General features: G+C 40.9%; 1 protein-coding gene across 2 annotated transcripts in view; it reads left to right on the top strand.

Moving 5' to 3' along the window:
- The window catches only part of FBXO34 (F-box protein 34), a 71,088-nt gene that overhangs the window by 6,691 nt on the left and 37,005 nt on the right, over positions 1–27,392 (top strand). The gene's annotated exons all lie outside the window — the stretch shown is intronic.

Genomic DNA, 27,392 nt, shown 5'->3' with positions numbered 1-27,392 from the left:
CAAATATACATATATATATGTGTGTGTGTGTGTGTGTTGCATTTGTGCATTTGTGCTGATAAATAAATAAAGGGAGACTAGTATAGACCTATTTCAAGCTATTTAGCTCTCATCAGCTAGGCATACCCTTACTGGGATTCGAACCTGTGCTATATTACATCTTAGGCAAACGTCTTAGCCATTAAGCCACAAGTTCTCCTCCTTATCAGCTGAAGCTGAATATTTTCCCTGGCTTCAGCTGATAAGGAGGAGAACTTGTGGCTTAATGGCTAAGACGTTTGCCTAAGATGTAATATAGCACAGGTTCGAATCCCAGTAAGGGTATGGCTAGCTGATGAGAGCTAAATAGCTTGAAATAGATCTATACTAGTCTCCCTTTATTTATTTATCAGCACAAATATAACACAAAATGTGTAACAAAGGCAACAGTAAAAATATTGGGTTTCTGTCGTGATGGACTCTTGTGACGAGCCGATTGACAGATAATGGAAGCTGTTAGCTTCCTCCCATAATTGGGGCTTACCAGGGGTTGTGACACTAAATATATATACATACATACATACATACATACATACACATACATACATACATACACACATACACATACATACATACACACACACATATATACACACACAAATATATATATGTGTATATACACACACACATACACACACACACACTCACTCACAAATATATATATTTGTTTTCCTAGATTTTCACGAGTGTAGGTATGCTGGTCTTGTATTCACGGGAAAAGACCCGAATACAAGACCTGTGTGTGTGTGTGTGTGTGTGTGTGTATTTACATCACCCTGTTTTATCAATTGTTTTTACTTGGATTTCAGTAAATACACGGCAGCAAAAATAAAACCTTGTTGTATTAAGTAATCATTAAACAGTCAGCACCACTCCCTTGCACATAGTCTGTACCCATTTCCTGGTCTTGTATGACTTGTTTCCTTTTAGAAAATATTTAAAAACAGGGCTGTATTGCGCATACTTCTATCGAGTTTTATGTTGTGATTTTCTCTTAAATTTGGTACTGAAATCACTTGACCTTGTATAGCAAAAGGGCTCCGTTTCTTGAACCACAATAATACATGCGTCTACAGAATATACTTTTTCTGTATTTTTTAAAGTGATAAAATAAGTCATTTTATATAAATATTATATCCCACATTGCTTTGCTGGCTGGATCAGAGATGGGGAGCCTATGGCCTGAACCGACACCTCCCAGCTTTAGTCCATATTGCATGCTGGGTCACTGAGTAGAGCGGTAACATTTAGAGAATCATGGGGTTGCCATTCCTGGGCTGGCTGATATATTGTGAATATACTAAAGTTTTTTTTCTACACATTTTAACATAAGATTGTTGCTACTCTTTACTGTATGGAACCAAATTTATCAAAAATAATAAATACATCATGTCTAATAATCTAGTAAAACTGCTCAAAAATATATTGTCCTAATCACAGTATGTTTAAGTGTAATTTGTGAAGCAAATTACATTGCAAATAATAATAATGAAATATTGTATATTCTACCTGTACATTATTAGGATTGATGTCTGAGAGTATCTGAAAAAGATGTAGTTTTCTTGGCAGTGGTTTGCTTCGCCTTCTTTCTAGGGCTGAGAGAGTGAGTGACTGGTCTCTAAAGTCATCACGCCTAAGGTAGGACTAGAACTCACAGTCACCCACTTTTTAGGCTAAACCTTCAATTACTACAACAATATAAAATGATATTCTTTTCGTCACCCTAGGGGTTCTTCTGTAATAATCTACAATGGCATTGAATTATTTTTCCCATCTTCAGAAAATGTTTTTTATAGAAGCATGATCACGTGAAATTCTTCAGCTATTCAGATCTTCACATAGCTAATTCAAATAAGCATCCATCAATGCATTTGCATCTGTAGCATTAATATGGAAGTATGTCTTTGCATTTAGATTAGACATTTTCAATAGAGAGCCTACTAGGTAATTGTCTATTGTCATACTGTATTCTAGTCAGCCTAGTGAAAGGCAATGCTTCTCAACTTCAGCAACATGCTAGCTGAGAAATTCTGGGAGTTGAAGTTCATAGATCAAAGTCACTGAGGTTGAGGAACACTGGCCAAAGATGAAATGTCAAAAGCCGGTCCATGTGCCTGTGCATTTTGATTTAGATCAGGGGTGTCCAAACTTGGGAACTTTAAGACTTGTGGACTTCAACTCCCAGAATGCTGGCTGGGGAATTCTGGGAGTTGAAGTCCACAAGTCTTAAAGTTCCCAAGTTTGGACACCCCTGGTTTAGATTTAAGTGTGTTTGTGGAAGAAGAGTAAATAATTTCACCTGTCACCCACCTGGTGCATATATCAGCAGAGGGCACATCTTTGTGGGAATATGTCTGTTTTGAAGTGAGAAGGTGTAATGGGAATTTTCTATTTTTGGTGCCATTAAAATAGCTCTAAAAACTTAAGTTTCAAAGCCATTCATGCCTTGAGAGAAGGCTATATGAACAGCCTGCTTGTCCCAATTGTCACACATTCATATCTTTATTGAAGGGTCTTCTCTGGGGGTAGTCATTGATGGAACAATTATTGATAGTGCCCCTCAAAATATAGGCATTTTCATCCCTGTTAATTTTTTGATCCCAGTTTAAAATTAAATTATTTTTCCCCAGAATAAAAAGGTAAAACTATTTTTCAAAGTTTTAATCAGCAGTGGATAGAATTAAATATCCTGCAAATTGAATATTTGCTTGCCTATTGCAATGCTCTCTTGTTCTTTTTTCCGTGAACCACCTAAATTTGTTGCAGATAGTTGAGTGACCCTCTGGATGAGATTTTGAAAAGACATGGAAAGTTGTGGAGAGGGAATCATTCTCCTATTCTGGAGATTTATTCCTGAATTTTACTGAGGATCTAGCTGGAAATTGTTTTATCTGGATATTTTGTTTTTATTGGTTTTATATAAGTGAAAGTGGCTTTATTTTTAATTTGAATTCTACATTCATCAGTAGAGCTAGAAATGGGGGGTTTTATTTGCAAAATTTATGCAAAAGCCTGAGATTTTGAAGTAGTTTTCTGTTTAGTTTTAGACAGCTTAAAAGTGCATAGTTGCACAACTACAACATCTCGTTATTTTTACTAGAATATATGAAAAGTTTCACTACTACTGCTTGTTCCTTTACTTGATGCTGGAAACAGCATATAATTTTATGGTATGTTTCCATCAAAACGTTAGGTGTTTTTGTTGCTTTTGAAGTCTGTTATGAAATATTGATGAGTTTTTGCTATGCTTCAAAGGACTCCACAGTGCAATGTTGGTGTTAAAGTGTTAAAAGCATTGTTGCATCAAAGAGTCCAAAAGAAGGCCAAAACAAAACATCCCTATAATACTCAAAAAGCCCAGCAAAAAGCATCCTCAATGGAATAATTTTTATTGGCTGCCCAAAATGTGGCAAAGATAGGACTTATCTAATCAGTTTCTGAGGGAATTCCTTAGAAAAAGTCCTGTGGTAATCATTCTTGGTGGGAGAACATGATTGCTGACGAAAATGATGGTGTATACACTTTGGTGTATAGAGGGGGACTGAAGGTGATTTTTCATTTATTCAGATTCCAAACTGTTTAGAACTTTATTGGACTTTTCATTTATCCAGATTCCAAACTGTTTAGAACTTTATTGGATTAAAAAAAACAGCACATTGAATAAGGCCTGAGAACACATTGGTAGAAGACAGTGAACGTATTTGGATTGAAGCTGATCCTATGTATCAATCTCATACCAAATACTTAACATTTTATAGCTTTTTAAAAATAAAGTGTTTGCTAGAAATTAAACTTGTTGCCCACATTCTAGTATCAGTTTTCGAACCTTCTTCAAAGATAGGCCCAATGCTCTAAACTAAATGAAAAAAAAAATTATGGTAGAGAAAAGAATGGTGTGAAATAGAAAGCATGTATGTCTCCAAGTCTCTCATTCAAGAATAGTAGCATAGGAAAATGCACAAAATATTTTTGGTTTGGAAAAGTTTACCGTTGTTAACACTGAGTTTCTTTTTCAAAATGCCCTACAGCAGTGGCAATTCATTGCAGACAAAGCCATCCTGTTTACAACTTTGGAAGTTAAGTGGTTTTTCCAGCAAATATTTTGAATCATTTGAAGCCAACATGTGAAGCTTTGAAGCCAGTTCTTTGCAGTGCAAATCTAAAACATAGATGTGAAATCTCCAGGCACTGGAGCTGCTGTTAAAAAAGCTCTGTTTTTCACTAATGCTTGTTGATGTGTGTTTTCCAGAGAACACTGTTGTTTTGTGAGTTCAAAGGTTACAATAACTTAAATATGCTTGCTTTTGCATTGACATGACTTTCTGGAAGAATCTGGGAGCTGAGCAATGAATGGGATACGAGCAGGCCTGAATTTATTGAATATATTTTTCTTTTCTGCCAAACAATTTTGTTGTGAGGAAATATGGTTGCCAGCATAAACTTTCTTCATTTTCCCAATTCTGAGTAGATTGTGTCTTTGTTTAATCTCTTTTTTTTTATCATACTCTGCCTACTGACTTCTAGTGTGCCAAAAGTCTTTATGCATAACTTAGAAGCAAATAAGGAAACCAGAAATAGCTGCCATTAAGGATGTTTCAGTGGATATAATAAATCTGAACCTTGAACCTCTTGTACAAGCCTCTTTTTCATTGCTTATGTTTGGTAAATTATACCTCTTACTTTGTATTGCCATTTTGAGGGTGGGAAGAACATTTTGGAGTTTTTACTCCATCTATGGACTACATACTTGTGGCATCTCTCTCTTAACACTGTGTGCATTTATTCAGGTGATTTTTTTCCTTGCATGTTTAGAAACATAGAAAACTAGATTATTTGGGGGTTAATTTATTTTGATTGTCCTATGTGGCTTGGGTGCTAAAACATTTTGTGTTGGGAGTTCATTGCAAAAAATGGGAGATGTAGAGCTTTGTTTAAATCAGGGGTAGTCAACCTTTTTTATACCTACTGCTCACTTTTGTTATCTCTGTTAGTAGTAAAATTTTCTGACCGCCCACCGGTTCCACAATAATGGTGATTTATAAAGTAGGGAAGTAACTTTACTTTATAAAATTTATAAAGCAGAGTTGCAGCAAACCCCTACCGCCCACCATGAAAGCTGGAACGCCCACTAGTGGGCAGTAGGGACCAGGTTGACTACTACTGGTTTAAATGATTGCTCTGAGCCTCCTTCAGAGACCTAGGACTTTGCATACAATAATGTGTCCAAAGTAGGATAATTTGAGCTGGTTGCAAATGCCTCAGTGACCGTAATTGACCAAAATTCACACAGAAATTCTGTGATGTAGAATTAATCTCCCAGTAGCCTTACTTGGTGTGTAGTGAAGGATACTGGAAATAGTATTTTTGCAACATTCTTGAGTGTGTCGGGCGTCTATTTTTGTAACTAGTACACCTTCCATCCCTGCAATTATTTTGTTGAGCTCCTAAAATTAATTTCTTGGCTCTGAATTTTTTGATTGTTTGTCTTTTGCATCTGGATTCAGATATTGAGGATACAGTACTAATTTAAAACCAAATGGCTGTAAAAACCTTTGGTATTCCTATCAATTAAACTATTTTAAGCTAGCACGCCCCCCCCCCCTGAATGTTTGGTCTTTATTTACTGTATTTCTTGGAACATGTTCCAGTCGACCTACTTTCTCTGATCTTATAAATTCTTAATAAGCTCATAAGCAATTTCAGTCTTTTCTACATTTCTTGTTTGAAAGCTATCATTGTAACCCTTTCTTTTTCTTTTAAGTCAGTGCTTGGTCCTGGTTACTGCCTGGACTAGTCCCTTCAGTTTTCTTGGCAAGATTTTAGGGTGCCTGTGCCTCTTCCTGGGATGGTCTTTCTGGTTCCCAGTGGAGTCTGTAGCTTTGGTGTTCCCAGGTGGATTCCCATCCAAGCATTAACAAGGGCCAGGCTTGTTTAGCTTCCAAGCCCAGACAAAGGCTGCTAGGTGCTTTGATTTAAGTTTTTATTTGTCCCCTCTCCCTTTTTGTGTGGGTATGTGTGTCTCCTCATTTAGCTAATGTAAGGGGGCTCATTTTGTTTTGTTGGTTTTTCTTTTTTATTGCTGTCCTCTATTTACAGTAAAGGTTTAACTAACTTGTGGGGGAAAGTGCTGAGAATATGAGGGTTTACTGGATCCGTGCCAGGAAGTTACCAGGCTATGTGCTGCTTGATAGCGCTTGGATGGAAACCTGGGTGTACGCCAGAAAGGACATTAAGGATGTTGAATTCAGCTTAGACTGGCAGTGTCTTGTTTCTGTGTCATTCATGTGCAAATATCCAAATTTTTCTACTCACTGCTTTTCCTCCTGAAGGGAACCTGCTGGATGATCATTTAAACTGCCATAATGATAAACTTGTATGTTCTGGAAACACAGTCAACAGTTTATTGCTGAATTGCGTGTATATGCTTCTTGCCTGTAAGGTCAAAGAGTGGGACAGTTGACTGTTTTGATGTCCCTTAGAGAAAATTTGCTAAAAGCCAGTTGCCAATTGGTAGAAGAGGGCTCAGGGTGAATCTTCTCTCTCTCTCCCTCCCTCCCTCTCTCTCTCTCTCCCCCTCTCTCCCTCCCTCTCTCTCCCTCCCTCTCCCTCCCTCCCTCCCTCTCTCTCTCTCTGATGCTCACATTTCCGCCTTTCAACCATTCTCTCCGCTCTTCTTAAAACAGCAAGCTGCCAGATAGTTTTTGCTGGAGGGCTGAACTGATGACTTCCAGAGTGATGAAATCAGAATAAGAACTGCAAGTTATCAAGCTGTATTAAAAAATGACATTTCCCTCTTTGTTGAATCTAATTGGGATCATAAATGCCACCAGAAACTTGCCACCAGAAGAGAACCAGCCATCCTTCTCTGGATGCTGTTCCTGGCCATGAAGAAATACAGACACATCTGCAATTGAGCCTAAAATTTCCCTTGCTAAGGCAGAGAATAACTAAGTGAGTTTTGCCCCCATTTTACAACCTTGCTTGCCACGGTTGTTAAGTGAATCACTGCAGTTAAGTTACTAACACAGCTGTTAGGTGTATTTGGCTTCTCCATTGACTTTGCTTGTCAGAAGGTCGCAAAAGGTGATCACATGTCCCCGGGACACTACAACCAACATATATACATGCCAGGTGTGACCATGGGGATGCTGCAATGGGTGTAAGTGTGAAAATGGTGATGTCCCTTTTTTGAGTGCCATTGTAATGTCTAACAGTCACTAAATGTATGTTGTTATCTCATGTATAAAAAATAATATTTAAAAGAAATCTAAAAGTATGTATCCAGAGAATAAATGGAACAGTATCAATTGAAGAGAATATTTATAGTTCTGAATTGACCATTGGGGTTCTTGGTGTTTCTAAGCATACCATAGTTGTTTTCTTGCAGACTTTTTATTACACAACTAGGTAACAATCAGTGCTAGAAGGGAGTGGGATTTGCTCTCTGTTTCTATACTTGCCCTGTCAGTGTTGGTGGGAATGTTCTTGGTGGTTCCTTAATTAGGTTGTTTATTGCTTGATTGTTTTCATGAGTTCATATTTCCTTGATTGGGGAGTTGTTTATAGCTTGGTTGTTGGTCTAGTGTCAATCTTGGTATTAATCTCTACTTATCTGTGTGTTGGTTGCGTGTGGGGGATATGTTTTGGTCTTTTTGTTTCTCCTTTAGTTATTTGATTATTTCTTTTGAATGGTATCTAGATGTTGTTTATGTATCTGTTGATGACTGAATTGTCTGAATGTCAAGCTTCCAGGAATTCCCTAGCGTGTTTTGAAATTATGGTTGAGTCTGTCCATGTGTTGTAAGATTATTCCCTGTGGTTGTAATAGTTTGTTGGTTGTTTCTGATATGCTTTTGATGTATGGCAGTGTTATTATGTCATAGATTGTGTTGGTTGTGTTATAATGGGGTGAGTAATCAATTGCTTTTTGATAAAGTTGAGTGAGTATCTGTTTTTTTTGGAAAGATGCTGTATAAGCTGTTCTGTTTCCTTTTACCGGTGTTCTGGGTTGCTGCAGTGTGTTTGTACTTGTCTGAAATGTTCTTCTGCAGATCCTCTTATGGGAGGATAGATACTTTGGTAATGGAGTACTTAGTTAATGTGGGTTTTGTTTTGATAGACTTGTGGTTCTAATTTGCAGTCTTTCCCTCTGCTGATGAGGATATCCAGAAAGGTTGGTGGGTTGTTTTCTTCTCTCCTTGTGAATTTTATTCCTTTAAAGATGTTGATTGTTTCCACATGTCTTCTCTATTTTTTTTTATTATGACAAAGGTATCATCTACAAATCATACATTTGGTTGTATGTGTGAGAGTGCTATAGTTTTTAGGCATTGCATTACAACCTATGCTTTGAGTCCTGAGAGTAGAGATCCCATGGGTATTCTTCTGATTTATTGATATATTTGTCCATCAAACTGAAAGTTGGTAGTGAGGCAGAGGTTGTTGAGGTCCATGATTCTGAGCCTTTTCATCTTCCTATATTTGACTAGGTGAGGTCTGTTATGGACTACTGCTGCCATGGATTCTTTCACTATTTCTGGATCTATGGACATCATGCTGTGACATCAAATGAAACCATAATTTCATGTGTTTTTAAGTTGTTGATTTTCTGGGGGCACTGTAGTGGGGAGTTCCCTGTGAGAGATGTCTTAAGGGTTTTTTGTGTTTTTTTGTTTTTTTTTGGCTTGCTTGTTTAAATTCTTTGGCTATGTTGTGTACTGGGATCCCTAATACTGATACAATTGAATGAAGACTTTGTGTATTTTCGGGCATCAATGGAAGCATGGGAAGATGAGTCCACTGCTTTTCATCTGCTGCTGTTCTTCTTTTGAAATTTGACGGTTCTTGGTTAGGTCATGGAAAGGTCTCTTGATCGGGTTATTTTAAGTTTTGTATTGGGTTAGTGTTTTCGGGTAAACAGTTTTCCCTCCAGCAGTTCTTTGACTTTTTACATGTATTATATACTGTCCATGGTAATTATAGTTTGGCCTTTGTCTCCTGGGAGGATGGTGTGATGGTTTTGTCCTGGTTTAGGTTTTCGAGGGCTGTTCTGTTCTCTTCTTTGAGTTGATTCTGTATTCTTAGGGTCTGTGGTATGATTTTCTCTGTAAACTGCTTAGAGAGAGCTTAAAGCACTGAAGCGGCATAAAAGTCTAAGTAGTATTGCTATTGCTATGACAAGTCCTGTGCTTATGAATGATGTCTCTAAGGATGCAAAGAATTCTAATTGATTACTACTGTCTATGCTACAGTTGAAGCACTATCTGGATAGTGGATGGTTGGACATGTTAACTATCCATTTGGGTTCAAGAACCTCTTTGCTTCTGGGGTTTAGCTTAGGCAGTTTGATTTGGTTTTTATTTTCCTTTTTTCAGTTCATGTTAGAGGTAGTCTTTATGATGGTCAGAATTTTTGTGTGTTCTGGAATAGGTTTGTTCGAGTTCCCTGAAGTTATCTATGATGTGCTGGTATTTGCTTAGTCTGAGATGAGCATCCTAAAACATTAGCTGTATCATTTTTGGCCGCTTTGTTGTGTTATTTTCCATCAAGTTGTATAGCTTATTGGGGGTTTGTATTTGACACTGGTGAGCAAGGCATACTATTGTAGGCATTCTTGCAAAAAGAATATTTGCTCCTCATTGAAGGGTTGTTTTCATGCAAATTTCTCCCATTTGTGTGCTTTATGAAGCATTTGATACCACTGGTGAGTTGCCAATTTTTTTACTACCTGTTCGGGCCCGCATGCACAGAAGTGTCTGGGCAGGTGGCTGGAGCCTCCCGCCACCGCTACAACCGGTTCACCCGATCCGGGTCAAACCGGGAGCAACCCACCTCTGTTTGATACCCAATAGGATGGAGCAGTTTTTTCAGTTTGCTTCATGACATTTTAAAGATTTTAAAAACTCTAGTTGTGTCTTCTATCTCCAAACAAATTGCAGACTGAAGTATATACAGTATGTATTGCAATAAAAGGGCATGCACAAGGTTTATTTACTTGCAGTATACAAAAAGCAACACATACCAGTACAACCTTCTAAAGCAATAAAACTCCAATCAGAAGTAAAATATACTGCAGAATCAAGGATTCCTGCTTCAAGGCTTCCAAAAATTGCATGATGTTGGTGGCAGGGCTATTTCTGGTTGTTGCTGCCTTAATGAAGTGGTTCACAGGTTTGGCTAACAGCCTTGCTAAATGTTTTTGCAATTCTCAAGGAATGATTAAAGGACTTTAATCAGATACTCTTCACTCTTATAATTCCTCTAATAGTAGCTTTGGAGATAGATAATAGTGAAAGCAGGCAGGATTCCCTGGAGTCTGGTCATAAAAGATTACTTACATCATCCCTTGAACTTTCTGAATTTTTCCTCTCAAACTTTTGAAGCAGTGTTCACGCACAGGAAGAATACTCCCCTGTTCTTAGAAACACAGATAACATTCAGGATTTGGCTTCCTGAAAGCATCTGAAAGTGAAGATATAGTCTTTGCTGTAAATACAGTTTGTAACCTTGACCAGGAGGGATTGTAGTCATTCAAGGGCCACACCATTAAGCCTCTGGGATACAAAGAGCCACTCCTTCCTCAATCCCAAGATATAAACTGAATCCTGGCCTAGTTTTAGAGAATACTGCACCAAACCGTAAGTTCTATCAGTTGCCAAACACAGTGACTTCCATCTAAAGCAGCAAAAGCGGTATTCCTTCATGAGTGAAGGCCTACTTGTGAGTTAAGAATGACAAATTCTGAAACAGCTCTCTTTGAACATTAAGGGATTAAAGTTTTTTTTTTTCTGGGTGTCAGTGGAACAATAGTTCTTCTCCAACTTCGAAGTTTCAATCAGGGTAGCTATTCTGTTGCCAGATGTTCTTGTAGACTTCAGCTTCAACTTGCCCTTGGATTAGCAATGCCATTAATTCTTGTTAGATTCTACTTTTCCCTGAGCGGTTTGAAGTAGGCAGTCAGTAATGTATCTAGTTTCAACTCCGTTTGAAGACTAAAGGTAGGATATTCTCATCATGTCAAAGTGATGCTCTTATTTTTTGTTTATCATACCAGCATGAACTGGTACGGGAGATGTGAAAAGAAGCAGTGATAATCATCCAAGAGCTGTGGATGAATGTGAATGAAGTCTATCTGCATATCCATATTGATTTAGCAGTCACCAGTTTTCCCAAGCAAATATTTCCAAATGTGATGGATCACAACTGCTATTGCCCCCCCCCCCCCAATTAAGCTATAGGCCATATTAGCAGGAAGCATGATGAAAATAGCAGTCCAACATACATAAAAGGCTAGATGTTGGAGAAGCTTCTGTTGCTACCTAAGGAAGGAAGACTTATGCTTCTATTGAAGAATTACTTTCATGTCTTGCCTTTGAGTAGCATTTTGGGTTGGTAAATGCAGGTTGTAGCAGCAATGTGATCTAGTGATGCTCCATTTCATTTTCTGTAACTGTTTAATCTCAAGTTCGGGGTGGTGGTGGTTATCTCCAACTAAATTTGAATCAGACTAGATCAGACTCTTTTTTTTTTTTTGGCCAAGGCTTCTGCTCTGTGGAACATCATGTCTCCCCCCCCGTCAATTTGAGCTTCGTACCCACCCTTTTGGCCTTTTGAAAGAGCTTGGAAACCTGGGGCCCCAATGTGGGCATGCCATCCTGGAAATGCTGAGATAACACTCCGCCTCCACCCTGTGTACATCATGCTCCCTTCCCATCTTTGATGATTTTTAGTCAATGTTAACATATTTTTATTATTGTATCATTTTAATGTTTTATCTTGTTATTTTATTTGGTTGTAAGTCATCAGGAGTTGCCCCTTGGCGAGATGGGCAGCACACTAAACACACACACACACACACACACACACACACACACGCATGCCCTTTTACAGTATTTTATTTTTCTTGCCTAATTGATAATTTATTTAAAGACCTCCTTCATGCCCCAAGTGTTATGCCTCTCTGAAACAGCTTAGAGTAGAATAGATTGCTGCCTTTTTATAAATGGACTAGAATATACCGGATTCTCATTGCAGAGATTGTCAAACTCAAACTGCTTTCATTATTATTGTAATTTTTCTCTGAGGAGGGAATTTGTTCCTTCTTCTGTTCTGTGTTCTTCAATATATTCAATCACTCTTGCTGACGTTTGTATAGTTTCTCTCTGTCCTAGCAATTGTCCCATCAATCCTGAACTATTTTAGCTTGGCTTGCCATTTAGCACATGGTGTTCCTGATAGCTATTATTTATTACAGTTGATCGGATTTAAAATTTCTCAGAGTTTGTGTATATTATACACCGAAAAGGTAACTAATTCAGATTTGAATTAGAAATTTCATTGTTTTGTTTGGTAGTGAACTTTCACAAGGATTTTAAAGCACCTTGGAAAATTCATTTGTTGTAGAAAAGATTTCATTTATTTCACACCAGAAACCAAACCATTTCCATCTAGGTCTTAATGCATGGGTAGGGATAGAAATGGAGAACAGTTCAGAACATAATGGTATGTGATAAAACAAGATCTTAACTAATGAAGCCAAATACATGAATTGATAATACAATAAGTTCATCCTGTTGTCTTGTATCACAACACTCTTAGTTCATACCATTTGTGATGATCACAATCACAAAATTGGCTGTGTCAGGCAACTTCCAGGGTCAATAAACCTCAGTAAATTCACAATAGGCAGGGAGATAGCCATTGCCGAAATTACATTGCTGAAATTTTCAGTTCGGGTTAGTGGAGTAAACCATGTTATGTTGACCTGATCTACGTGCAGAAATTTTCTGAACTTATATTCAGATAAAGCTTTTGTTCTCAATGAAAGTATTGCGAAGTACAGCTTGAATGGCATAATTATGACAGTGTTCATATCTTACAAATTAATAATTGTGTTAGGTTATTCATTGAGAATGGGTTAGATCAGGGGGTCCCCAACCACTGGAATGTGGCCTACTACTGGACCTTGAGCCATTTGGAACGAGTCTGTGGAGGTCGCCGGCGAATGTGCGCACGTGCATCCCCACTAGGGCAAGCATGTGTGTTCCATTTGCATGAGTGGGGTGCATGCGGGACTGCTGCTTGTAGAACTGTGCAAATGGAACTGCGCATGCGCTTGCCACCACACATGAGGAACCAACCCCATGCCCCACGCCATTCCACAAAGCCAGAAAGGTAGGGAAACTTTGGGTTAGGTATCACCAGAATGGTAATGATACTCAGTTATACACCAGTGCCCTCAGCAATTCCAGTATCTTCAGAGTTCTTTTCCAGTGCCTGGGGGCTTTGGAAATCTGGATGAGTAACTTAATCCTTGCAAAACTGAATGGTTTTGAGTTTTAGGCCTCCTCCTAATTTTCTGACTGGGATAATTGTATTCTCCCAAACAAACCTGGTAATATTACTGTTTTTTTCAAGGAGCAGGTGGCAGCTGTGGCCAGGAGGCTATGTAGAAATCTACCTTATATGCTAATTATACCCAGTTCTGGATTGGGAAGTTCTGCTCATGGTCACTCCTGCTTAGTCACTTCCTGGCTGGACTATTACACAGTAATGTATTCTACATGGGGCTGCCCTTGAGTATTCAGAAGATGCAGTTGGTCTAGAATACAGTGGTGCAAGCAGTTTTAAGATGCACCATAACACCATTGCAAACTGCATTTACAAGCTGCATTGGCTCCCACTAGATTCTGGGTTTAAAGTACTACTTGTCACCTATAAAACCTTGCACAGCACAGGGCCGGATTATTTCTAGGACTTCTGTCTCTAGTTGTTTCTGCCTATCCCATCAGATCCAGTGGGATGGGCATGATCCAGCTCCATTCTATGAAACTATGGCATTAAGTGGAATCCTGAAGATGTTCCTTCTTTATCGCTGACCTAAACTTTTGAATAGCTTCTCTTTTAAATGTCAGATGGCCCTCACCTGCTAACCTAGAATTGAATTCTTGGATTGGTCTGCAAGATAGGACTGTATACAAATCCCAAGTAATAAGTTTTGGATTATGATTGCTGAAGCTTAAGATAGAATATTACGCAGAACCACAGGACAGATATCTGTGTAGGGAAAGGGTGGACAACTCTTGTTCCATGTAGAGCTCCTACCTCCTGTTTTGCGGGTTTTTAAATTCCATTGATGGCAAACACAGAATAAAATAGGCACAATTGTCCAGTGGTTATCTGTGGAAAACTAAAGACAATTAGCTGCAATAAATATTATATACCTAACTTAAACTGACATCCTCAAACATCTCACAATGGGAAAAAACCCTGGAATTTCAGAACCCATCTCCCCCTACTTTTTATGAAATTAATGAAATCACTGCCATACCTCTTGCAGCCTTTGACCATTGAAGATGACCAGAGGAAAAAACAATACATCGTATAATTACAAAAAAATGTCCAGATTCTAGGATCTTTTTTGACACGTAATTGTCTTGTGGGGTGAAATCGAGGACCTAGACAATTCTACATCTGTTGCTCTTTGTTTTATAGACCTTGCCATTGACATATCTCTGATCCATGTAACACTTTTGAGCCAAACGTTTTCTAATATCAGAATAGTTTTCAGATGGAGAAATGCTTAAAATATCAACAAGGGCTTTCCTAAACTCCCAAGTTGTTCTTTTTAGTTGACATATTTATTAGCATGGCATAAATAATACAAAAACTAGCATCTGGAAATCTGAGATGGAAGGGAAGCTTCCTCCCCTGCATTTCCTTTTACAAAACCTATATGAGAAACTGTAATGTATACTGGCAGGCAGGTGGCCATGTTCAGAGCTAAGTGAGGAGTCCAATTTTATAATAGATGCCATAGGATAATCTGACAGCTTGTACCTGGCACAGAGCAGTATTTAATTGCATTCTCATTCTTAAGAGCACTTCAAAGCTAAGTTATTTTTTTTTCTTGACTTATCCTTCCACCACACCCTCCAGTACTGCAATAACCTGCACACAATTTACACTAAAGTTGGACTATTAACCTTGCTAGGTTTGTTGTTTCTCCTAAGGGTTTAAATAAACAGGCCTCCCGTGCTGCTTACACATTAGCCATCTATAATCCATTTTCTTCAGGAAGTATGGTACTAAGGTTGGTGTCCTTTTCTTTAATGTCATGGGGAAATGCTTGCTGATTTTATGTGGGCGGTAACTTTCCTATTTTATTTGCCGTTTCTTTTCACTGTGTTAAGTGAGCAACTAAATAATATCTGAGGGGGAACTGAGGGATGCTTAAATTATAGTGGAGAGATTATAAATGATTTGGAGGGATTCCACACTAATTAACTTCCTGGTTATGGGTGATTTGTTTTGCAGTGTGCAATCTATTACACTGGCCATTCCTTTAAGAGAAATTGAATGGGATGGAGGGAGGAAACAGACAAAGTATCTAGATACAACATGGATATTATTACATTCCATTGCATTTTTCTGAGGTGGACTTATCTCTTGTGCAGGATTGGCCATTTAATCATTGTTTGTACAGTAAAGTGAGCCTGAGAAAGAACGTATGCTAAATTCCTGGTCTTTTTCATTCTGGGTGGGATTGCAGGTCATTAAGAATGGGGTGATTTTTTCTTTTTCTCCATGAACTTTCCTTCAGCAAATTAACAAAGAATTTTTCTTCCTGGACAGCATATTGTAATGAATTGTTAAAATGACTTGACAGTCTATCAAGGGCCTGTTAAACATTTAGCTCTTTACCTGCTTCCTGTTTAACTGTGATCCTTCTTGAACAAGCAGTTATTATCATGGCAATCCAGTTTAAATAAGACTTTCAGACTGTATGTAGGAGAATGATCAGATGGTGTCCCAGAGAGGAAAATGTTTGCAAATAAAAATGTTAATGTTATTGGAGAGAAAGCTAATCAGACCTAAAATCGCCAACTGAGCTTTGGGGTGGGGCAACATGAATGGCTGCATCCTGGGAACATTAACATGTGATGAGCTGCCTAAGGTTTATATGTGGTTTTGGAGGCTACATTATGATCCTTGCATTCTTCAGTACTGACTTTTGCCATCTCTTGCTATTCGATGGGTAGAACATTTTACCATATTTTTCGGAGTATAAGACGCACCGGAGTATAAGGCAAATTAAAAAAAAAGTTTTTGCATTCTCCTCCCCAAAACAGATTGTTTTTCGCAAAAACAGGCTTGTTTTTCTTTCAAAAAAGGGCATGAATAGCCCTTAGGAGGCTTGTAGAGCGTTCCTGGGGAGTGGGCCACCCAAAAACAAGCACAAAATGGCCCATTTCTGTCAAAAATAGGGCATTAGGAAGCTTATAGAGTGCTCCTGGGAGCTGGGGGGGGGGAACTGAGCAAAAAATGGGCCATTTTTTTGCTCATTTATGCCCTCCTCAGCCCCCAGGAGCTCTCTGAAAGCTTCCTACAAGCTATGCACAGCCATTTTGGTGAAGGGGTGGGGTTTCAAGAGGCAAAAAATTCTGCGTTCAGTATGTAAGATGCACCCAGATTTTCAGCCTCTTTTTTGAGGGAAAAAGGTGCATCTTATATTCTAAAAAATATGGTAATTGTTTTTCTTTCTGCTATTTGATTTTAATTTGTTTCATACCTGCCCTATCATATTGGCTATGTTCAAAATACAGAGATTATTCTTAAATGCAGCATGTTCTTGTCCCATAGAGAAAGTTTAAGATGGACAAGGAAGAGAGATAGCATTCATTCAGTCTAAGTTTAATTTTTCTGTATCCTTGTTTTCTATTCTTTAATTCATGATTCTCCCCATTTTCCTTACTTTATTGCTTTCTTGAAGATTATGTCCTCTGCTCTACTCGTTTCAAAGCTAATTTTTCCACTGGTTCCCAATTTTGGAAAAAAATAAATTAAGCAACAATATGAACTTACTTGTGTTAAAGTATTTCTAATTTCCCTTGTGGTGCAAACTAAGCCCTCAAGGAGGTACATGAGAAAGAAATTAAAACAAATTCAGAGACCAGATTACTAGCAAAAGCAACTTCCCTAACCTGTCTTTTTAATGGAGCACTATATAGGACTTTTGAGAGAGATAGTAAACTATTAGGTAACTATGGAAAAGAATCCAGTCATTTGATAGGATGTTATAGGTTGAAAATAGCACCTTGAATTGGGCTTGGAAGCAAATTGGAAACCAAAGCAATTGTTGGGAGATACAGGAAAGGGAGTTGGTAAAAAGTGTATCAAAATATCTAGTTTTGTGGTAGATGAACTAATTGTATTTTCCAAACATTCTTCAATGAGTGACTACAGCATTTTTATTTATTTAGTAAATGTATACACATGCAGTGATCTAAGTAGGAATGGTTAAAGCATGGACCATGACAGTTACATCCATCAACTCCAAGGAGAGATGGAGACAGTATACCAACTGATGCCGAGTAGGACAACCATCGGGCCATCCAGGATTTCTATTGTATCCAGCAACATGCCCAAGCTACAATCTGACCTCTGAAAGGTGAAAAACGATGTAAAGTACTTATTGTCCAGCCTCATCTTCTGGGAACATTCAACCAAATCAACTAGAACCAAGCAACATGTCATCTTAGATCCCATATTAGCCAAATATTCAAGAAGAAATTCATAATTAGGCTGGAACACTCATGAGAAAAAGTCTATACCCTTGTCACCAGCACAGATATTTGCTAGCTGTTACTGAAGGTATTTGCATCTTCAGTAACCTCTATCTTCTGGTTATCCTCTATCATCAATGTTTTTTTAGGACAGAGGGGGTCCTCAGATCCTCCGAGAAATGGCTTGGGAGAAGATTTTAAACATTTCTGCTTATAAAGTTTTTGGTAATAAATGATTTACAGGAGATCTGGCAAAACTGTGTGACAGGCATGGTAAGATCTGAATGTTTAATTGCTCATAAAGATATGCAATTCCTGACCAAACAAGATTTTGGTAAATTTTAAATTGTTTTATTTGGCTTCACTGACATGTATATACTGAAGTGTTTGCAATAATTTTAGGTAGGGTTTATACAACTATATACTCAGGGTTTGTCTTTGTAGAAAATGACCAATTCCATAAAAAAGATAACATACTTCAAAGACAGGTTAAATGAGCTCAGTATATCACAGCTGTTTTAACTGTGGTTTAAAGATGACTAACTCCAGAAAGCTGATAATTAACAAGGCCTTATCTGCTGTGTGTGCATTGCTTTCAAAACCTGGACATTTTTGGTGTGTGTTTCATTTTTTACCATCATATTTTTCAGTCTCTGAATAGAGCCAGCTGTGATTATACAGTGAAAAATAGCAAACCAGCATGCTGGTTCTAGTTAGCAAACATTACATTCATCTTGCAAGTTCCTTTTGGACTTCCTTCCAAAACTTCAGCTGGGGGCGTTATTTCACAAGCCGACACCTTGTGAATTTGGGCTTGAAATATGAATTTATGGTCTCTGCAAAATTAATCATTAGCTCTAAGGAGGATCTGGGCATGCAATGTAGAAAGGACTTTAAAAACAGAAACATGAGAAAAATATATTTGTCTTTTTAGTACAGAGGAGATAGGGAAGATACTTATTTGGTTCATGATTGTATAAATGCTATAAAGTACATCTGAACCAGAGGTAAAATTCAGTAGGTTCTGAGAGGTTCTGGAAAACCGATAGCAGAAATTTTGAGTAGTTCGGAGAACTGGCAATTTTCTCCCTTTCCAGATTTCTTAATAAAAAATTTCAGACAAAGAATGCATACAAATTACTTGCACTAAAGAACTTAGTTTACTAACATGTACAATATATGTTAGAAGAAATAGATATGAAGTAGGGTGCGTATGTAAGTTCTCATGTGTAGACTGTTTAGGAGAATGTTGGCTAATGAGATGGAAACAAAATAGAATGAATTTGAAAAAAAATGGACACACTATAGAACAGGGGCTGCTCAAGGTCCCTGGGCCGGAAGCGGCCCGCTGGATGCTTAAATCTGGCCTGGGGAGCCAGCCTGAAAATAGCAAAGCTGTCTCCTCTTCCCCCCTCCCAGCCAGCCCATGGAGGAGAACTACAATGCTGATCTGGCCCTCAAGGAAATCCAGTTTGACATTCTGGATATAGAAAGAGCAGGCATATTCGTCCATTTCGACTTAAGATATTTATTTCTAGCATAAAGTAAGGAGTAGAGAAAAACAAGTACATAGTAAAAGTATGACATCAAATCAACTGGATTAATACTGTACAAGTGGAAATAGAAAGTATGTTCTGGTGGCAGAAAGGAGTGGGAAGTAAGCCCACAGGCAGCTTTGGGTTTTAAATGATGCCAAAGGCTTAGATGCTGCAAACAGTTCCCTTCTTTTCTAAAGCAGAACTGCGTTTCCTGTTCTTTCACTGAAAGTTCCAAAGCAAGAAGCAGATTGTTGTCAGATCAAATTAAAAATATCTAACTAATATCAAATCTCATCAAACCCCCCCCCCCCCCGCACGTAGTTCTCTAATCTTCCTTCCCTCATCAGTTTCACCTTATCTTTGGCATCTAGAAGTCAGAAAAACAGGTGTGAGCTTGTCTTGTTTCTAGGACAGTCTTCTACATTTTGCTGACCTCCATTTGCATTCAGGCTACACATTCCAGTATTCCCAGCCAGCTGGAGAGCATCCAGCTAGAGGGAACATCGATCTATAAGATAAGCAGGTGGTGAGAAAAATGGAGTGGCAAAAATGTGGAACAGCTGTTGAGAACATGCTTTTTTCGCTGTGCCTTTTTTGTGTGTCCATGGCTGTGCTTAGCATGATCGCTCTCAATTAGTTGCAGTGATTGTGATGACACATTCAAAGTGCTGCTTTTGTGTTCTGTATGTCAAAGCTTTGAGCATTCTGTGCCATAAGAATTTTACTTTGCAAGCCCTTTGATCATGGAGATAAAAGTTTTTTTGAATTTTCCCCCTCCTTTTTACAATGAAATAGTGATGAGCCTTGTATCCTGGGCACAGCAAATTTTAGTCATCCTTGTGGTTTCAACAGCTCCATCATTTTCTTCCTTTGTACTGTGGTACTTCTAGTCATGAGCAAGAAAAATATGGCTCTAGTACAGCCATGGCAAACCATTTGGGCTCAGCATGTCAATTCAGAAAATGCCTAATTTGACTCTGCTGGTGTCTCTGTCTCTCTCACACACAAAACACAATTAATAAAAAAGAATAATAAATAAATTATTAAATAAAGAAATACATAATTGTAAAATGTGCAAGGGGTTTTCATGGGAAAGATACTGGAGTGGTGGGTTTCCATTTCCTTCCCTAGTGGATCACATTTTGTCAGAGCTCTCTGCAACCAAGAAATTAAAAGACGCTTGCTCCTGGGGAGGAAAGCTATGGCAAATCTAGACAGCATACTGAAAAGCAGAGACCTCACCCTGCCAACAAAATGCGTATAGTCACGGCTGTGGTTTTCCCAGTTACAATGTATGGCTGTGAAAGTTGGACCATAAAAAGGCTGAGTGCCAAATAATTGAGGCCTTTGAACTATGGTGCTGGAGAAGACTCCTGCGAGTTCCTTGGATTGCAAGGCAATCAAACCAGTCAGTCCTAGAGGAGATCAACCCTGACTGCTCTTTAGAAGGCCAGATCCCGAAGATGAAATTCAAATACTTTGGCCACCTAATGAGAAGGAAGAACTCACTAGAGAAGAGCCTAATGCTGGGAAAGATTGAGGGCAAAAGAAGAAAGGGATGACAGAGAATGAGGGGGCTGGATGGAGTCACTGAAGCAGTAGGCGTGAGCTTAAATGGATTCCAGAGAATGGTAGAGGAAGTGTCCATGGGGTCACAATGGGTTGGACACGACTTCTCAACTAACAACAACAATAACAAGAGATGTGCAATGGTTAGAATTGGATTGCAGCCATAGAAAAGGCAACTCATTGAGGTCATACCAGATAGTAATAGCTAAGGAAAGGGATTTGGAGCATGCCTACCCTGTCTATAAACTGGCAGGGCAGACAGGTAGGTACTCTATGCCGGTGATGGTGAACCTGTGGCACGGGGAGCCCTCTGTGGGCACGTGAGCCATCGCATAAGCTTAGCTCTACTATGCATGCATGCGTGCCTCCAGCCGGCCAGCTGATTTTCGGATCTCTACTATGCATGCGGGAGACATGAATGCATGTGCGGGCGGAGCAGGTGTGTGTCTCCCCCCCCCCGCATCCTGTTTTTGGTCCCAGGAGGCTTCAGGGAGGCCTGCTAGGCCCCAAACAGGGCACGAGGAGGGGGTAGAGCACATGTGTGGAGGGAGCGCAGGGGGCGGGGGTCACACTGGGGGTTCATGTGTGCATGGGCGGGGGGGCGGAGCGCATTGCATTATGAGTGTGGGTATGCACATGCGTGCTGTTGCATGCGTGCGTGCCCACGATTTCGTCACGCGAGGAGAAAGAGGTTAGCCATCACTGCCCTATGCCATTTAAATCTTTAAAGGTGATAGAACAGTGGGGTGACATGGACAAAGTGTGAGGTGCCCAAAACTGCACATGACACTGCATGCTGGATCCAGTCATAACTCCCGGGTTGTTTTCAAGTGCATGCTGGCCTATCTTGCATTGCAGTAATTCAACTGGAAGGTGACTAAAGGGTGAGTGATGGTGAGCAAAATCTCCTAGGCCAGGAAAGGACACAATTGGCACGCCAACTGAACCTGTTCAAAGGCCCCCCCCTTAGCCACGATGGGTCCAGGATTCTCTAGCTTTCTTTATGACCCCCCCCCCATCTTTGACTTTTTATCTAATCCCAATATTCTATTTATTACCAGCAACTTGTTCGCTAAGCAAAGTACGGTAGTCACTAAATGAAATCGCAGTTGTGCTTTTGATCTTACTTCAGCTTTTTTTGCTTTGCGGACTACACAGATCATAAATGCAAGGATTGGTTTGCAAAGTTACTTTGTTGTCACTATTGTAACTTGAACAGTCACCGTCTGAGGTAGTTGCTAAATGAGGACCCCCGGTACTTCTCTACATACTAGGAGATAATTTTTGTGAATGCTAACTCCAGAAAGTGCAGGTCTTCTGGAACAGGCCATGAGATTGGGCAAAGGAAATACTTTTATTGGCCCTTCTTGCCTACCTTTCAAGCTCCCTTTTGCTTCGACTGCATGTCTAACTCACAAAGGGGTTGTGCACTTCCGGGTCTTCCTGCCCTTTTGCCTTAAAGGGCATATAAACAAGATCCCACACACAATTTCACAATAACGATGCGAAAACATTCCATGTTTTTTGTTGTCTACAGTTTCTGAAATACTAAAACAGGTTCCCTGTCGTCGTCCCCCGCTCCCAGTCTTCGTATTGTGTTTTAGGAACATTGCCCAGTTGATATTCAACATGTCCAGACAGAATTTAGGATTCCAGTTTTGCCTTCAGATCTGGAATAAGCACAGTACTCCATTGTTAACTGGCCTGACTGCAAAAAGGATGGGCTGGGACTGCTGTAATAAAAATAAACAAAAATTTGTCCAGATCTAATTTCTGACTTTGAATGCCAGGCCCTGCCTGTTGTAATCCTTTAGGGTGCCAAGTGCACATAGAATTCCAGGGCAATTTAAAGGCGAGGTAGGAGTAAACTAACTTAATATTATATGTTTTTGTTAGGTTCAGCATTCTCCTGATTGAGTGCAAGACAGTGGATATTTATCTACAATAACTTGAACATTGCTTCCCCTCCAACATGATGCCCAGTTGCCCTTTGAAGTAGGTTGGATTAAGAGATAAAGGTTGACCCAAAGTTACTTAATAAGTTCTTGTGCTCTCAGTATTGATTTCTTGATTTCCATGTCTGTACTCCAGCACTTTAACTGCTATACAAGGCTACCTCTTTATAAAGAGTATGTTGATGGGAGAATTATGAGATGTACGTTATACTTGGAAGGCTCCATATTTACTGAAGGAGGCTGAACAAGTTAATGTCCAGAAACCTGACGGGTGAACTTTGGCATGATTTTTTTCCTTTGGGCCAATTACCCTCTTTCAGCCTAACTTTACTTCACATGGAAGGAGGAAGTTCCATGTATCCTGCTTTGAGGCCCTGAATGAAAGGAAGCAAATAAATAAAACTTCAAAAGCTGGACTTGATCCCAAAATGCCTGTTTAATTATTATTCCTATTAAAGTTTTATTAAGAGTTCATTATACTGCACCACCTGAGCTGAGGTGGAACAGTGGTTAGAGTGTAGTACTGCAGGCTACTTATGCTGCCTGCTGGCTGCCTGCAATTTGGCAGTACAAATCTCACAAGGCTCAAGGTTGACTCAGCCTTCCATCCTTGGGAGATGGGTGAAATGAGGACCTAGATTGTTGGGGATAATAGGATGACTCTGTAAACCGCTTAGAGAGGGCTGTAAAATCACTATGAAGTGGTATATAATCCTAAGCGCTATTGTTAAGCGCTATAGTCTTCACAAATTTAATGTCCTCCAAAAATTGTGGAACCTATCCCTGTAATGCTCCATAGTGATAGAGAGGAGCAGCCAGGATTGGGTATTGCTGTTGTCTTCTGCCTGGAGACTGAGCCAGTCATCTTTTTTTTCTACTGGGACCTTTTCCATGTTTTCGGCTCAGTCGACTGGCTGTCGAGACATATAAATTCTTTCTCTGTGACCTAGATTTCTTCCACAGGTATTTTTTTTTAATTTTTGGATTGAATTTTTCTTTAAGTGATGGCTAACTGAGTATGGATAGTCGTCCTGTTAGCTTTTCGCTGCAGTTTCCGCCCTTACAATAGGGACAGGTCTCGCTTCCAACATCAGAGTCCCCTTTTGAGGGGGAGGTGGTCGCCCTTACCGCCAGGGCAAATAGTTCGGGCACGACCCCACCTATTGGTGATCTCCAGGCTCTCTTCTCTGAGCCCTGGGTGGAGATCTCCTCGGATGCCTGGGTGATCAGCACAGTCACTCATGGTCTTCGTTTAGAGTTCATGTCCCTTCCCCCAAATTTCTTTCGTTCTTTTCCCCTGGCTCAACTCATACAGAAACGCAGGTTGATGCGCCAGGCTATTAAATATCTGCTTGACATCGCTGCAGTGGAACCGGTCCCGTCAGACCAGGTGGGGCGGGAGTTCTATTCGAACCTGTTCTTTGTGCCCAAGTCTTCGGGGGGCTGGAGAGCTATCCTCGACTTGAAGCTGTTGAACCAATACTTGGTTTATCGCAAATTCAAGATGGCCTCCCTTAAGTCCATTTTGGCAGAGGTTCGGGAGGGGGATTGCATGGCGTCTATAGATCTTACAGAGGCTTACCTCCATAACCCCATATTCTCGGATCATAGACTCTTCCTCCAGTTCTCCTACCTGGAGCGCCATTACCAATATAGGGCCCTGCCATTTGGATTGTCGTCCGCACCCAGGGTTTTCACCAAGGTGCTGGCAGTAGTGGCGGCATACCTAAGGGCATTTCCTATTGGACTACATTGCTACCTGGATGACACTCAGGGAACATTCCCGAGTCAGACGAGGGTGGACCTTAAGCAGGTCATAGTCACCCTACAATGGTTAGGTTTTTCTGTTAACTTTGATAAGAGTTCTCTCTCCCCGTCCACTAGGATCCTCCATCTGGGGGCGGTTATAGATTCCTGCTCAGGGAAGGTTTTTCTCTCCCCGGACTGCAGGTCCAGTTTGGTTAAAATGGTTAAGCAGGTCCGCAGGGACCATTATGTTCCCATAGCCTCTCCAGCTTGTTGGGGAAGCTCATATCCTGCATTGAGGTAGTGCCACTACTTTGCAGTGGTGACTCCTGCCGTTCCAGAGGGCCAACACCAGCAGCTTGACAGCCAAGGTCGAGGCCACCCCTCAGGTACTGATCTCTCTCAAGTGGTGGCTGTCCCCAGTCTTGCTCCAGGAATGCGACTTCAGGGACCAGGAGCGCCTCGTCCTAACCACGGATGTGGGGGCGACCCTAGGGTCTCAGTTGGCACAGGGTCGGTGGTCATGGCTGGAGCTCCAACACAATATCAACTGGTTGGAGCTCTGGGCAATCCATCTGGCACTCCAACACCTTTGGGTCTCTGTCGAGGATCATCACATACTTGTTCTCACCGACAATGTGGCTGCCAAGGCCCACATCAATCGGCAAGGTGGCACACATTCCAAGGCACTGCACGCCGAGGCGATATCACTGGGCAACTGGATGGAAAGACACCTGCGGTCGATCTTGGCAGAGCACATTACGGGGTTTGACAACCATCAGGCCGACTGGTTGAGTCGAGAGATGGTGGGCAACGAAGGCTCTCCCCGGAGCTGTTTCAGAGCATCTGCCAGAGGTTCAGGCAACTGGTGGTGGACCTCTTCGCCACTCCGGGTAACGCACAGCTTCCCCGGTTCTTTTCTCAGTTCCCAACTCGGGGAACCGAGGTGGCCAGACGGGCTGTTGTACGCTTTTCCTCCCCCCCCCCATTCCCAGGGTCATTCAGAAGCTAGTCAGGGAACAGACAGAGCTGATCCTGGTGACACCGTATTGGCCGCGGAGGGCCTGGTTTGCAGATCTCATGACCCTGTCGGTCTGGCCTCCTTGGTGGATTACGGAGAGGGAGATACAGTTACACCAAGGGAGGTTAGTTCACCCGGAGCCACACTGGCTGCAACTAGCGTGTGAAGATTGAGTGGGAACACCTGAGGGGTTCACTTCTCGGCACGCGTGATTAGGACCATAGAGGCCTCACGCAGATAATCCACCACAAGGATCTATGACTCCACATGGGTTTCCTTCATGACCTGGTGCCAGGCTGCCCAGGTGGTGCCCACAAGGGCCTCTGTTCCACAGGTACTGGACTTTGTCCAAGATGGATTGGATAGGGGGCTTTCCCTGGGCACCGTGTGTAGGCATCTGGCTGCCCTGGCTACTGTTCTTCCAGGGGAAGGTTCTGTTTCCCTCACCCAATTACCCATTGCTAAGAGGTTTATTTGGGGGGGGGTGGTCTCCAACTTACGCCCTCCAGTGGTTCATAGGTTTCCCACATGGAGCCTCCCTACTGTGTTGCGGGCCCTCATGGCTGAAGCCTTTGAGCCATTGAGGACAGTTAGCCTGAAGCTCCTAACTCTTAAGGTGATGTTTTTAGTGGCTATCACGTCTGCTAGACGAGTGTCAGAATTGGGAGCACTTTCCTCCAGGGCGAATTTGTGTGTGTTCCACAGCAACAGGGTTGTGTTGAGGTTAGATCCAGTTTTTTTGCCAAAGGTGAATTCTATGTTCCATCGTTCCCAGACTTCTGTCCGGATCCGGTTAGGGAACCGGAACAGCAGTGGCACCGGTTGGATGTTCGTCGGGCCCTGCATATATATTTGAAGTGGACGGCCTCCTTCCAGAGGTCGGAGGCACTATTTCTATCCTTCCAACCTTCATCGCTGGGTAAGAGGGTTACGTCCATTAGTCAGTGAATCCGCTTGGCATATGAGGCCTAGAGGTTGCCTGTGCTGGCGGGTATTACGGCATATTTGACAAGGAGCGCTGCCACTTCGGCAGCTTGGGCCTTGCAGGCTCCGATAGGCGACATTTGCAGAGCGGCAACATGGGCCTCACCATCGCCGTTTATTCGGCATTATAGGTTGGATGCGTTCGCATCGGCTGATGCAGCGTTAGGGTGTAGGGTGCTACAGCAGGTCATTGCAGATCAGTAGTTTTCCCACCCCCATGGGACTTATCTTTGGTAGGTTCCTCTACTGGAGCCTCTTGTTCCTTGCTCTGGAAAATGGCAGTTGGTCCAGTTCCCGCCCTAGGTTAGTTAGTCTAGCTGTGGTGGAAGGAGTTCTCCTTTGTGCCTTATTTCAGGTCTCAGGTAAGACCAACTGCCATTTCGCAGGTCACAGGCCTCGTCATCTCCACACCTTCACTGAAAACTGGGGGAAGGCCCCAGTAGAGGGGCATCACCAAAAAAAGATGACTGGCTCAGTCTCTAGGCAGAAGGCAACAGCAATATCCAATCCTGGCTGCTCCTCCCTACCTATGAGAATGGGCGTCTCAGGTAGGACCAACGCCCCTTCTGACTGGGAATTAAGGTACCTGTTATCCAACGCCATTATTTTCTTTTTATTTATTTAAAACACTAATTTTTAAAAATCATGTGAAGTATTAATACCACTTTATAATGCCTTTGGTAAGGCCATACTTGGAATGTTGCATCCAGTTTTGGTTGCTATGATATAAGAAAGATGTGGAAACTCTAGAAAGAGTGCAAAGAGCAACAAAGATGATTAAGGGACTAGAGACTAAAACATGAATGTTGCAGGAATTGGGTGTGTCTAGTTTAGTGAAAAGAAGGATTGGGGTGACTTGATAGCAATGTTCCAATGGGTTGCTACAAAGAAAAAAGGAGTAATCTATTCTCCAAAGCATCTGAAGGCAGAACAAGAAGCAATGAAAATAATCAAGGAAAGAAACAACCTAGAATTA

Source organism: Thamnophis elegans, chromosome 1 (assembly GCF_009769535.1).
Source record: "Thamnophis elegans isolate rThaEle1 chromosome 1, rThaEle1.pri, whole genome shotgun sequence".
In the NCBI taxonomy this organism is placed as follows: Eukaryota; Metazoa; Chordata; class Lepidosauria; order Squamata; family Colubridae; genus Thamnophis; species Thamnophis elegans.
The sequence above is the reverse complement of the archived record's forward strand: the minus strand, read 5'-3'. Positions and strand labels throughout refer to the sequence as shown.